The sequence below is a fragment of the Corvus cornix genome, chromosome 1A (assembly GCF_000738735.6).
Source record: "Corvus cornix cornix isolate S_Up_H32 chromosome 1A, ASM73873v5, whole genome shotgun sequence".
NCBI lineage: Eukaryota > Metazoa > Chordata > Aves > Passeriformes > Corvidae > Corvus > Corvus cornix.
Genome location: NC_047057.1, coordinates 68,504,686 through 68,517,384, shown reverse-complemented (window position 1 = coordinate 68,517,384; position 12,699 = coordinate 68,504,686).

Here is a 12,699-nt window from a genome sequence, read left to right as displayed (position 1 = left end):
TCCCTCTGGGTGGAGCATCTCACAATGGGATAATGAGTCATGAGGCCAAGTGATGATTAGGCTCATTAACAGAAGATAGTCCGGAGGGAGTTATCTCTGAGTCATGCAGCAGGACAATGATGGGCCATTAACAGAAAGATAGTCTGGGGGGCAGGAGGCAAGGAAACACTGCCTCACCTGATTTCAACAGCTCATGAGGATGGTAATAGAATACCCTGCAACCCAGGACACATGGGCAATCTAACATTTCAGTAGCTCTAAAAGCGGCAAATAGTAGCTGCAAAGCTGATACCACCAGTAGAAGCAAAGAGGGAGAAATATAGCCTTCAGTTTGCCTAATTCCTGCAATCAGAAGCTTTCAGAGACAGAAACACACAGATGTTCGCAGAAGGGGTGCAAAGCCAAAGAGGGCGGGCCCCCTCTCAGGCCCTTCTTTTATTCGGAGAAGAGGAAAGGGGAGGACTGGGGGTGGACCCGGGGTGACCAGCCAATCAGACACTGCTGAAGAGTTTGAGTTACATTCGGTTTTGCCTGTGCTTGGAACAAAGGAGTTCAGATCACATGGCAGAGGCAAGTCCTGGCTTGTCTTGGGGAAGGGGAAGGGAAGCTCAGAACAGGCAGCAACAGCAATAGAAACATGTTCTGCCCCCACATGTCTCGATGGGATTAGATTAAACTGCCCACCGGTATCACCCAATGCTTCATATTTCTGTGACTGATGTGCCAGGCCATCGGATCCACACTGCCCAAAAAATCCGATTCTCCCATTCCTCTCCCTGGCTAGAGGCACGGCCCCTCTAGTCCTGGTTATTCCCTCCCTCGGCATACATGGTAGAGGTCCCTTTGAGGGGATTTTACATATCATCTTCCCCTCTGTAATACCTGGCAGCTTGGTCACAGGAGGCTGAGGCTACTTTCACCTTAGCAGAACCCCTGTGGTTCTGCCCCTTTGAGTTCACACACCCGCGCTGCCAGGACAGAAGTGGGTTTCCCATCCCACCTTCTCATATCTTCCCCGTGGTCACACAGGAAAAAACACAGCTCAGCATGTGGGGTGTACCCTCTTTCTGTAGCTGGGGGATGACGGGCTCTGACTTGGGGGCCTGTGACGCACACTGGTGCCACACTGATCTTCCTCATCTCCTCCCTCATCTCCTCCCTCATTTCCTTCCTCATCTCCTTCATCTCCTCTTTGAGGTCCTGGACCACAGCAGAGACATGAGCTTTCAGTGGACCATTGACCATACTGTCATAATTCCTGAGCTTGTTGGCAACAGAGCCCACTGTTTCTCGGGTATTGTCAGCATCAGTCGTTGCAATGAAGGTGGTGTATTGCGATGGCCCTAGCCTTGCCAGGTTCCACATCATCTGTCCTGTGCACCTGACCTTATCAGGGTCATTATCATGCTGTCCATCCCTTCCAAAGAGTACCTCTAATACTGCCACCTCTCTTAGCTGCTGGATCCCTTCCTCAAGTGTCTTCCACTGCATTCTGTGATGGTACTCCTGCATTTTTTCTTTGTGAATGAGCCTTTCTCTCACACTCATTAAGAGCTGCTCCCAGAGAGAAAGGGGCCCTGGCTCCCTCACAAATATCTGGTCCACACCCGGGTCCTGGGTCAATGATCCCAGATACCTTGCCTCACCACTATCTAGTTGCACACCTGTGCCCATAAGGTCCCAAACCCAGAGCAGCCAGGTTGTATAAGACTCGCGCCCCCGTCGCACAATGTCTTTTCGCATACTACGGAGACTGTCATACAGCAGGGACTCAGTGATGATTTCTAGCTCTGGCTCTCCTGCTGGTTGTGAGGGCCCTGGTTCCCCATCATTGTTAACTGGTCGTACTGATTTGGTCTTATACTTCCTCCTTTGCACAGGGGCAACTGCTGCTGGCTGTGATTGTCCTTGTGGTTCAGCTGAAACCTGGACAGTTGTAACATCCGTGGGTTCCACTGCTGCACCATCGACTCACCCTCCTTGGGCAGGGAGAGGGTTTTTCACTAGCTGAGGAGGTGTATTCCCTTAGCACCTGGTATATCTCCTGGCACATCTCCTGCATCCCCTTCACCAGTACCCCTACCCAGTTCAGGTAGTCCATTTCTGAGGTGGACTGTTGGGCAGTATCAGGGTCTGGGGCAGGGTGAGGGTCTCTAGGGTCTGGGGCTGTGTCAGGCTCTGGAGCTGGATCAGGCTCTGGGGTAGGATCTCTAGTCTCTGAGCCTGGTGTCAGAGTAGTTATCCAAGTCAATCTCAACTTATCCCTGAGTGCTAAATAGAGTAGGCCTATCAGCACCAGTTGGTTAGTAACCAGAGGAAATCTAAACCCTTTGAAAATTGGTGGGGTGGGCCAAAAGAACTGGTTGAGGGGTTGGGAGAAAATTTCCCCTGGTGTCATTTCCTCACAGAAGGTACCATTTTTAACATAACCCCAAAAACATACAGTTAGTGTGTGATAGCCATTTATCCATGTGCCCACATTCCGGAGGAAGTTAAAAGCCCATGAATTCCTCACCTTCTTGACCCATAGCGCGAGCTGGATAACAGCAACAGTAGCCTTAGTCAGAGGACCCATGTTTAGGTAAAGAGATGCAAAGGGGAAGAATATAGCCACGACCACCTGCAACCCGAACCAGGGTAAACTAGACCACACAGTGCTGCCTAACAAGGTACCTATATTCAGCACAGAAAATTAAGTTATCCAGGAACTGTTATTCCTTTTTCACCCCTTTCTCTTAATGCCCTCAGGCCCCACCTTGGGCACCAAGATCTGTCTTGGTTTGAAAGGTGTCTGCTAAGGAAGGCAGGAATCTCCCTTGGAATGGCAGATGCAACCCCCCTTCCCTGAGTTATGAAATTTTGAAACCAAGGGGCTTTTAGGCAAAGATATGGGAAATAGGAATAGCAGTTCTTTACTACTATATATCTATATGTCTATAACAAGGCAAACAAACAACAATAACTATGGCAGTAACAGCAAACAGAACCACTAACCCAGTTCCAGGCCTCTCAGCTATCAGGCTCTTTCCCCTTGGGTGCAGTTCTGGTTTCTGCTGGCAGGGGCGCTGGCGGCTCCCGGTGAGCAGGGCAGGTGCGATGGTCCCCCGCGGCTGCAGGGGGCGCTCCGGAGCGAGCTCGGGGAGCACGCAGCACTGGTGCCCTGGAATCCCGGGAAGGGATGGAACAAAGGCTTCACAACCCCTGGGAAGCCAATCCCGGTGTCCAGCTGGACCCTCGGGAACAGCAGGCTGGAACAGCAGGCTGGAACGGCAGGGATGAGCACAAATCCCGGGTGGCAGACGAGATGTATCAAACTGCGAAGCTGCAGTGGGAACCCCCCGGACGTCTGGGCAGGCAGGGCGAGCATGGCTACAACGTAGCATAGCGAAGGCTTGAAGCAACAGCAGGGGCAGGGCGGCCATGGCCCGGCTCCCAGCAAGGCAGGGAAGGCAGGCTTGGGATCCCAGGGTTTCTCTGGCAGAAGGAAAAAAAGCAGACGAAGAAAGCAGCCTCCCTCTCTGTCCAAACACCAGGGACCGACTGTCCGCACAACCAGGTGAAACAAAAGAGTAGCAGATGCACCCCTCCCTCAATGGCTAGGTCTTTTGTTTTTCTGAAGTACCCAGCAATTTGTCCCCCTAGCAACAGGTATGGGGAAAATTCCTTTAACAGAAAAGAAACCAGGAGAACTCCTAAAACCCCAACACCTGGTTTGCTTGAATGGCATAAAGTTATTGGTCCTTTGACCATCCACCTCTCAGAATGACTGGTTAAAACTCTACAACACCCATTTCAAAATATTTCTCCAGTCAGTATCATAACAAGGTGCAAAACAATCTTGCAGGTGCAGATAAAATCTTGGTTTACAAAAACCGCTTCACTGTTTTTAGCTAGCCTGTGTGTGAAAGCAAAATTTTCACAGGATGCTGACAGAAAGCTGGAAAATTTCTCTGCATCAAGCTTTTCAGCATCCACGCCATCGAGGTGGCACTTGGCACTTGTTGCTCTTCCACCTTCAGGTGCCAAGCTGCAGAAAGATTCTCTGATAGTCCAGGCAGGGTGTTCAATTGCCTAATGTCCTCTGTCTCCACAGCAGCTATTCCAAAAGCCCACTTGAGTCCTTTTTGGTCTTTGCAATACCCGTTCTGGAGGAAGTCTATGCCCAGAATACACGGGGCCTCTGGGCCAGTCACAATCGGATGCTTTTGCCACTCCATCCTAGTCAGGCTCACCTCAGCTTCCAACAGGGTCAACTTCTATGATCCCCCTCTCACCCCAGCAATAGAAGCAGGTTCTACCCCACATGTCTCAATGGGATTAGCGTGCACTGTGCCCCAGTATCAACCAATGCTTTGTATTTTTGTGCTTCTGATGTGCCAGGCCATCATCTAAAAGACCCAATTCTCATGTGCCTCTTCCTGGCTAGAGTCAAGAACTCTCTCGCCCTGGTTATCATTCCCTCCCTGGGCATACATGCTTGAGGTCCCTTCAAGGGGATCCAACATATCATCCTCCCTTCTGTAATACCTGGCAGCTCGGTCACGGGAGGCTGAGGCTACTTTCACCTTAGTGGAACGCCCTTGGTTAGTGTTTCCCTCCTTGAGTTCACGCACCCGCGCTGCCAGGACAGAAGTGGGTTTCCCATCCCATCTTCTCATGTTTTCCCCATGGTCACAGAGAAAATACCACAGCTCAGCTTGTGGGGTGTACCCTCTCTCTCTAGCTGGGGGATGACAGACTCTGACTTGGGGGCCTGTGACTCACACTGGTGCCACATGGGAACTGCTCTTCCTCACCTCCTCCATAACCTTTTCCCTAATCTCCTCTTTGAGGTCTCTAACCACAGCTGAGACACGAGCCTGCATTGGGCCATTGACCATACTGTCATAATTCCTGAGCCTGTTGGTGACGGAACCCACTGTCTCTCAGTTTTCCTCAGCATTAATCATTGCAATGATGGTGGTGTATTGGGATGGCCCTAACTTTGCCAGGTTCCACAATTTGCTCTGTGTGCCTGACCTTGTCAGGGTCATTGCCATGCAGTCTACCACTTCTCTCAGCTGTTGGATCCCTTCCTCAAGTGTCTTCCACTGCATTCTATGATGGTAGTCCTGCATTCTCTCTTTGTGAACAAACCTTTCTCTCACACTCATTAAAAGCCACTCCCAGAAAGGGGCACTGGCTCCCTCATGAATATCTGATCCACACCCAGGTCCTGGGTCAAGGATCTCAGATACCTTGTCTCACCACTATCCAGTTGCACACCTGTGCCCATAAGGTCCAAAACACGAAGTAACCAGATTGCATAAGCCTCACATCCCCCGTCGCACAACGTCTTTTTGCAGATTACAGAGACTGTCGTACGACAGGGACTCGGTGATGATTTCAGGCTCTGGCTCCCCTACTGGCTGTGAGGGGCCTGGTTCCCCATCATCATTAACTGGTCGTACTGATTTGGTCTTACACTTCCTCCTCTGCTCACGGATGACTGCTGCTGGCTGTGACTGCCCTTGTGGTTCAGCTGGAACCTGGATGTTTGTAACATCCAGAGATTCCACTGCTGCACCATCAGATTCTCCCCCTTCGGGGCAGGGAGACGGTTTTCCACCAGCTGGGGAGGTGTATTCCCTCAGATCTTCTTCTCCATTACCCCCATCCAATCCAGGTGATTCATTTCTGAGTTGGGCTGTGGGGCAGGGTCAGGCTCTGGGGTAGCATCCCTAGTCTCTGGGGGCCATGTCAGGTTCTGGGGCAGCATCCCTAGTCTCTGAGCCTGGTGTCTGGGTGGTTATCCAAGTCAATCTCACCTTATCTCTGAATGCTAAATAGAATAGGCCTATCAGCAACACTTGGTTAGTATCTAGAGGAAATTTAAACCCTTCGAAAGCTGGAGGGATAGGCCCAAAGAATTGGTTGAAAGCTTGGGAGAAAATTTCCCCCAGTGTTATTTCCTCACAGATGGTACCATTAATAACATAACACCAAAAACATACAGTTAGTATGTGATAGCCTTTTATCCTCGTGCCCGCCTTCCAGAGGAATTTAAAAATCAATGAATTCCTCACCTTACCGATCCATAGTGCAAACTGGTAACAGCCACAGTAGCCTTAGTCACAAGACCCATGCTTAGATAAGGAGCTCCAAATGGGCTAAGTATAGCCGTGACCATGTGCCACCCAAACCAGGGTAAACTAGACCACATGATGCTGCCTAACAAGGTTTCTATATTCAGCACATAAAAAATTAGGTAACCTGGGAACTGTTATTCCTTTTTCACCCTTTTCCCTCAATGCCCTCAAGCCTCACATTGGGCACCAAGATCTCTCTCGGTTTGAAAGACAGATGTCTGCTAAGGAAGGCAGGAGCCTCCCTTAAAATGGAAAATGTAACCCCCTTCCCTTCAAATTATTATAATTTTGAAATTAAGGGGCTTTTAGGCAAAGATATGAGAAATAGGAATAACAGTTCTTTACTAGTATATATAACAAGGCAATAATACAGAAACACTGGCTTCAACTGACGGAGTCAGGATACGACCTGACACGGTGTTGGTCAGGGTAGTGGCAGCAGTCCGATCAAATGGCGGCTGCAGTCCTCTTGAGGTGATAGATATGGTTCTGTTGAAGCGGTGATCCTGTAGAAGGGTCTGGTCTTCCTCTGAAGGGCCATGGTGGTTATGCAGCTTTTCTCCTCTGGGAATCCAGTAGGTAAGGGCTGACTGTGGTGTTCCAAACCTCAGATTACATCCAGGTAGGGATCTTGGTTCCTCCCCCCGCAGAACATCTCACAATGGGATGATGTAATTTTATGAGTCATGCAGTGAGGCTAGATGACCCATTAACAGAAGATATCCCCTGGAGGGAGTTATCAGGGATGTGTCATGGAAGAGTCAAAGAACACTGCCCCACCTGGTTTTAACAGGTGGTGATAGAATACATGCTTTTGGTTACTTCTTACATTGTAACCTAAGGCAAGCAGCTATCCCAAAAGCCCAACGATGTCCTTTTGGGTCTTTGAAATACCCACTTCTGAGATAGTCTATGCCAAGGATGCATGGGGCCTCTTGGCCAGTTATGATGGGGTGTTTCTGCCACTAGTTCCCAATTAAACTCACTTCAGCTTCCAGTACAGTCAGCTGCTGGGATCCTCCTGTCACCCCAGAAATAGAAATGGATTCTGCTCTCACATACCTTGATATCATCAGGGTACGTTGAGCACCGGTGTCAACCTGTTGGCAATTGAATCTTGGACCCAAACCGGCAGGGAATCTGAATAGTTTATTCAAAGGAGTGAGTTGGTTTTATACACTTTTCTAAGGCACAGTATTTCCTTATGTGATAAACGAGATAGCCCAATCAAAATTAATAAAGAAATAAAATTTATTATGCAGCCGAAATATCGGTCTCAAAAGCCAAGATCGAGTAAAGCAGCGCCAAGCCCGGGATCGGAGCTGGGTGAACACGCATAGATCTGACCTCTATCGCATCAGACCTCCCAAGTTCACACCAGCTGCCTTGTCCGGGTTATTTTTATACGATTTTTGGGGAGCGTTCAAGTCCAGTCTATTCTTCTTGTTCTTTAACATATTCATGAAGTTCTTCTTTCACAGTGCAAGGCTGGACAAAGGGTCTTCTAGATGTGATGAATTGCCCATCTTTGGTGATGAATTTGTCTGTCTTCGATTCCTGGAACCCTCAATGGAGTTCCTGGAATGTCCAATTCCTTATCGGCTAGGATGTAGATATCAGAAGATAGTGATCAAGTCATCATAGTGTTAATGTCCTGGTGGTAAGATCCAACCCCACCTGGGGTGGAATCCTCACCTATTGATTACTTCTGTGCTGAAAGGACTTCCTTTTTCAACTGCTCCAGTGTTGTAAAATGTTCCTCTCAGCGAGGCTGGTGGGGGGGGGTTGAAAACTCTGGCTCTGTATAGTTTTATTACAGTTCATTTTTATATATAACAGCATGAATGACAGACTTCATTTATAACACTTATATGGTGTGACCTATCCTGTGTTGCCACATGTGCAACACACTTTGTAGGGGTCTACCACATGACACCTCCTCCCTCCAGGGCCCCATGGAGACAAGCCTCTCTGTGCTGCCATGTGCTCCTTTGTGCTGCCATCTGCCTCTGCAGGCAGGTTTTACAGCTCACAACCTAATTCTCTCTTACAATTCTCCTTATCAACCAAAGCCGTGTATCTTTGTGGGTCAGACGTGCCAGGCCATCAGATCTACACAGTCCAATAGATCCGATTGTCCCTTTCCTCTACCTGGCTAGAGGCAGGGCCCCTCTAACCCTGGTCACGGTACACATTGGTCTCATCCTGTAAATATATTCCTGAGGTCCCTTCAAGAGAATCGGTCATATTATCGTTCCTATACTGTCTGGGGTTCTGTCCACAGGAGACCTGAGCAGCGTTGACCCTAGATGAGGTCCTTGTGGTAGATGTTCCTCTTTCCAATTCACATACCCGGGCTGCTAAGGAGGAGGTGGATTTTCCACCCCAGCTCCTCATTTCTTCTCCACGTACCCGAAGGAAAAACGAGAGGTTACCTCACAGAGTGTATCCTCTCTCTTTGGCTGGGGAACATTTGCTCCTAATGGCAGAGACTCTTGTTGGTTCCGGCGAGATGTGGTAAATTTCTTCCTTAAGCTCCTTTCTCAGTTTCTCTTTCAAGCTCCGGACTTGCTCATCCAGCTTTGTTTCCATGGACGAGACATGGGTGTGTAATGGGGCGGTGACAGTGTCCTCTGTGTTTGTTTGAAAGACAGGTATTTGCCAAGGAAGGCAGGAGTCTCCCTTGAAATGAAAAAAAAAATGCAACCCCCTTCACTCCAAATTATTATAATTTCAAAATTAAGGGGCTTTCAGGCAAAGGTATGAGGGAAATAGGAATAACAGTTCTTTACTATTATATATGTGTATAACAAGGCAAACAAACAACAATAACTATGGCAGTAACAGCAAACAGAACCACAAACCCAGTGCCAGCCTTCTCGGCTGTCAGGCCCTTTCCCTTTGGGTGCAGTTCCAGTTGCAGCCGGCAGGGGCGCTGGCGGCTCCCGGTGAGCAGGGCAGGTGCGATGGTTCCCCCGCGGCTGCAGGGGGCGCTCCGGAGCGAGCTCGGGGAGCACGCGGCAATGGTGACTTGGGATCCCGGGAAGGGATGGAACAAAGGCTTCACAAACCCCCCAGGCAGCCAATCCCCGGTGTCCAGCTGGACCCTCGGGAACAGCAGGCTGGAACACTAGGGACAAGCACAAATCCCAGGTGGCAGACGAGATGTATCAAACTCTGGAGCTGCAGTGGGAACCCCGGGGGTCTCAGGAAGCAGGGTGTGCAGGGCTACAAAGTAGCGAAGGCTCGAGGCAGCGACAGGGGCAGGGCAGCGACAGCCCAGCTCCCAGTGGGGCAGGGAAAGGAGGGCTTGGGATTCCCAGGGTTTTCTCCAGTAGAAGGAAGGCAGCCAAAAAAGCAGAAGCCTGCCATGCTGACGAATTCCTTCCAGCCTCTCTCTCCATCCAAACGCTGGAAACTGACAGCCCACAAGCCCAGGTGAAAGAGACTAGCCAGATGGACCCCTCCCACTATGGCCAGGTCTTTTGTTTTTCTTAATCACCCAGTAATTTGTTCCCCTGGCAACATGTATAGGGAAAATTCTTTAAGAGAAAAAGAAAACAGAAGGAGAACTCCTAAAACCCCAACACCTCGTAAATTCTTAGTTTGTTGACCAACACACCCACCTTGTTCTCTCCTTCCTTCCATTGCAGTGTCACTATGTAACAGGAGTATATCTCTGGTCCAAGTGATGCCTTAGGATTTTAGCTTTTATATTTTTCATCCTGCAATTCTTTAGTGCATGACTCTAAACTCCACATAGCCTGTTAGCTGCTGTTCTTCTATTTTGGTCAGACAAAACAATTCCTCTCTAGGCCTGGGAATCAAGGACACCTCACTGTCTCAGACCCCAAGAAATGTAAACAAAAGTGAGTTGGGGGGGAGCAAACTTGGGATGAATGTTTTTATTATCTGTCTGTAAGGAGGCTGTAATTGGAAGATAACCCCCAATATGCAAATGGACCAAACTTATAAAAGTATAAAAACCTGTGACCTGTTGTCCATTTTTTGGTGTAGCCCCTGGGGGGGCTTCATCTGCCCTAAATGTACCGTAACGCCCTTCAATAAATATAACCGCTTTTATTCTCTTTATTTTGTCTGACCGCTGTTTTTAGGTAGTCTCATAAGGCATCAGTTTCTGGCGACCACAAAGGGACAGGAGGCCTCCAGAGAATCCTCTGGACCAAGTAAGACCCAGCTACCCCCCCCCCCACCTCCTTCCTCCCCTGCCAGCACTTTCAGGGTCAGTGGCTACAGTCCAGGCAGCATCAGAGCCCAAGAATCCAGCAGAGGCAGAAAACACAAGCAAGCAAGCAAAAAAGTGGTGTTTTGTTGTTAGAACTTGGGTTTGGTGTCAAGAGATCTCTTACAGTTTTGTTTGGTGCATGGAAGGGATCCGAGAGGGTCCAAGGCAGTTTTTGTTCAATTGTTGCTTTCCCCGTTCCTCACAGTGGTTTAGTCCAATGACCAGAAAGGAGATGCCCTCCTAACAGAGTTAGCACTGCAGGGGCAAGTTTCAGCCTGAGGCCAGCGGGAGTGTGGTGGGTTAAGCCCTACGCTGCTAGTCAGAAGGTTGGGAGTTTGAATCTTGCACATTCCTCATTCTTGTTCTTTCTCTCTCCCTGCTTATTAGTGTTTGTCCTTAGGTTGCTTTGTTTTATTACTTTGATTTTTCCTGTTTATAAGTGTAGACATGGGGTGTGTCTTCTCACATGAAGATACAGCTCAAATACATAAAGATTCCCCTTTAGGTTTAATACTGAAGAACTGGCAGAGATGAACGGGAAAAGAAGCATTTCTTTCAAAAATTGAATTTATTAGACTATCAGGACAGACCTGGCCAACGTATAAATTAGAGAAAAAACAAGACATGGCCTAAATTTGGCAGCTTAGATGAGGCATTAATATTAAATCTGATGTCTTGCATAGACCAAGTTCAGTATTTGGAGGAACTTAAGAATGCTAAGCTTTTTGTGCTCTTATTTTGTGATGAAAAGCTACAGAGATCTAAGAAGGAACAGCACGTAATACTTCTGAGCAGGAAGGGGAAGAAAGATGAGAAGGAGGAGCCTGTTCTTAGTCTACCATGTGTGAGTGACAAGAAGGAGGTGGAAATGGATTTAGTAGCACCCTCTCTGAGGGCAGGGCTGCCTGCCGTGGTAGGTCCTCCTCTACCACCACTGCCGCCGCCACCCCCTCCACCACAATCTCCCCTGGAAGTGGCCAGGAGTGGGGGTGTGGCTTTGACGATACCCCCACTGATAAAAAAGGAAGGGGAGCAAAAAGGGGATTTTTGTAGACCACCGCCCCCCTCTCGGGAGACAGAGACACTAGCAAAAGCTGACTCACCGGCTTCGCTCTGGCCTCCACTTCCACCTTCCCCTCATCCTCCAGCCCCTCCCGGGTCCGGAGGGGCAGAGGGGCAGCCCCTGCAGCCAACAACACCACCCGTAAAGGCAGAGATGGAGGGCAGAGCCTCCCATCAAGAGGGTGGGCACAGAACCTCTGATCGAGAGAGCAGGGAGCGGATTTCCCAGCAAGGGGGTGGCATGTCTGTCACTCTCAGAGGTAACAACTTGTGCCTAAGTTTCCATGGGAGCACCGTTCTCCTAGAGACAGATGCAGGAGATGACATCACACTCGGCGCCAGAGAACCCAGCAAGGCCAGAGCTGCTCCACCTCAGAGCTATTGGGCCAGGGCTGCTCGGCCTCCACACTGTTGTAAGTCCTGCTTGGTAATTCCTAGTACCAATACTGGCACAGACAGCTCCAGCAAGGCACATTCAATGGAAATGGACAGTAGTATTAACTCAGATCACTCCTCTGGAGAGGAGGATGAGGAGACAGCTGTTTTGATCAGATGGAAAAGGGGGAAAATAGCAAAGAAAGCCATTGAGGCATGTAGTCCGGTACCTAACATACCAGATCTAAAAAAGAAGAACTGGTTTCACAAGCCCCTGTAAGACAGGCAGTTGGTAACCAAAGGCCTATATATGTGAAAGTCCCGTACTCTCTTGTAGAGTTAGAACAGTGGAAGACCACCGTTGGAAAATATAAAGAAAACCCAGACAAAGTAGCTAACTTGTTAAAGAGGGCAATTGACACACAGAACCCTGACTGGAGTGAGTTGAAGTCTATGATGGACACATTGCTTGATCACACTGAAACAGAGATGGTTAATAAGGCTATTATAACTTCTGTAGAGGCACAAATAGCCTGCGGATCCATTCAGGGCACAGCTGCTGAAGTCTTCCCACTGGGTAATCCAGGGTGGGATCCTAATGTGCCAGACCAAATGGCAAGGCTAAAATGATACCAGAATCTCATAGTATATGGGTTAAGATATGGAATTCCTAAAGCTCTAAACTGGGCTAAGTTATAATAAAGCAAAATCAAGATGAATCTCCCACTGATTTTTTAAGTAGGCTAAGAGAAGCTGCAATCAAATATTCAACCCTAGATCCTGATTCAACTGAAGGGAAGTCTCACCTAACCCTCCTGTTTATAGGTCAAGCTACAAATGATATAAGAAAAAAGCTGCAAAAGATAGACAGGATTCAAGACATGAGTA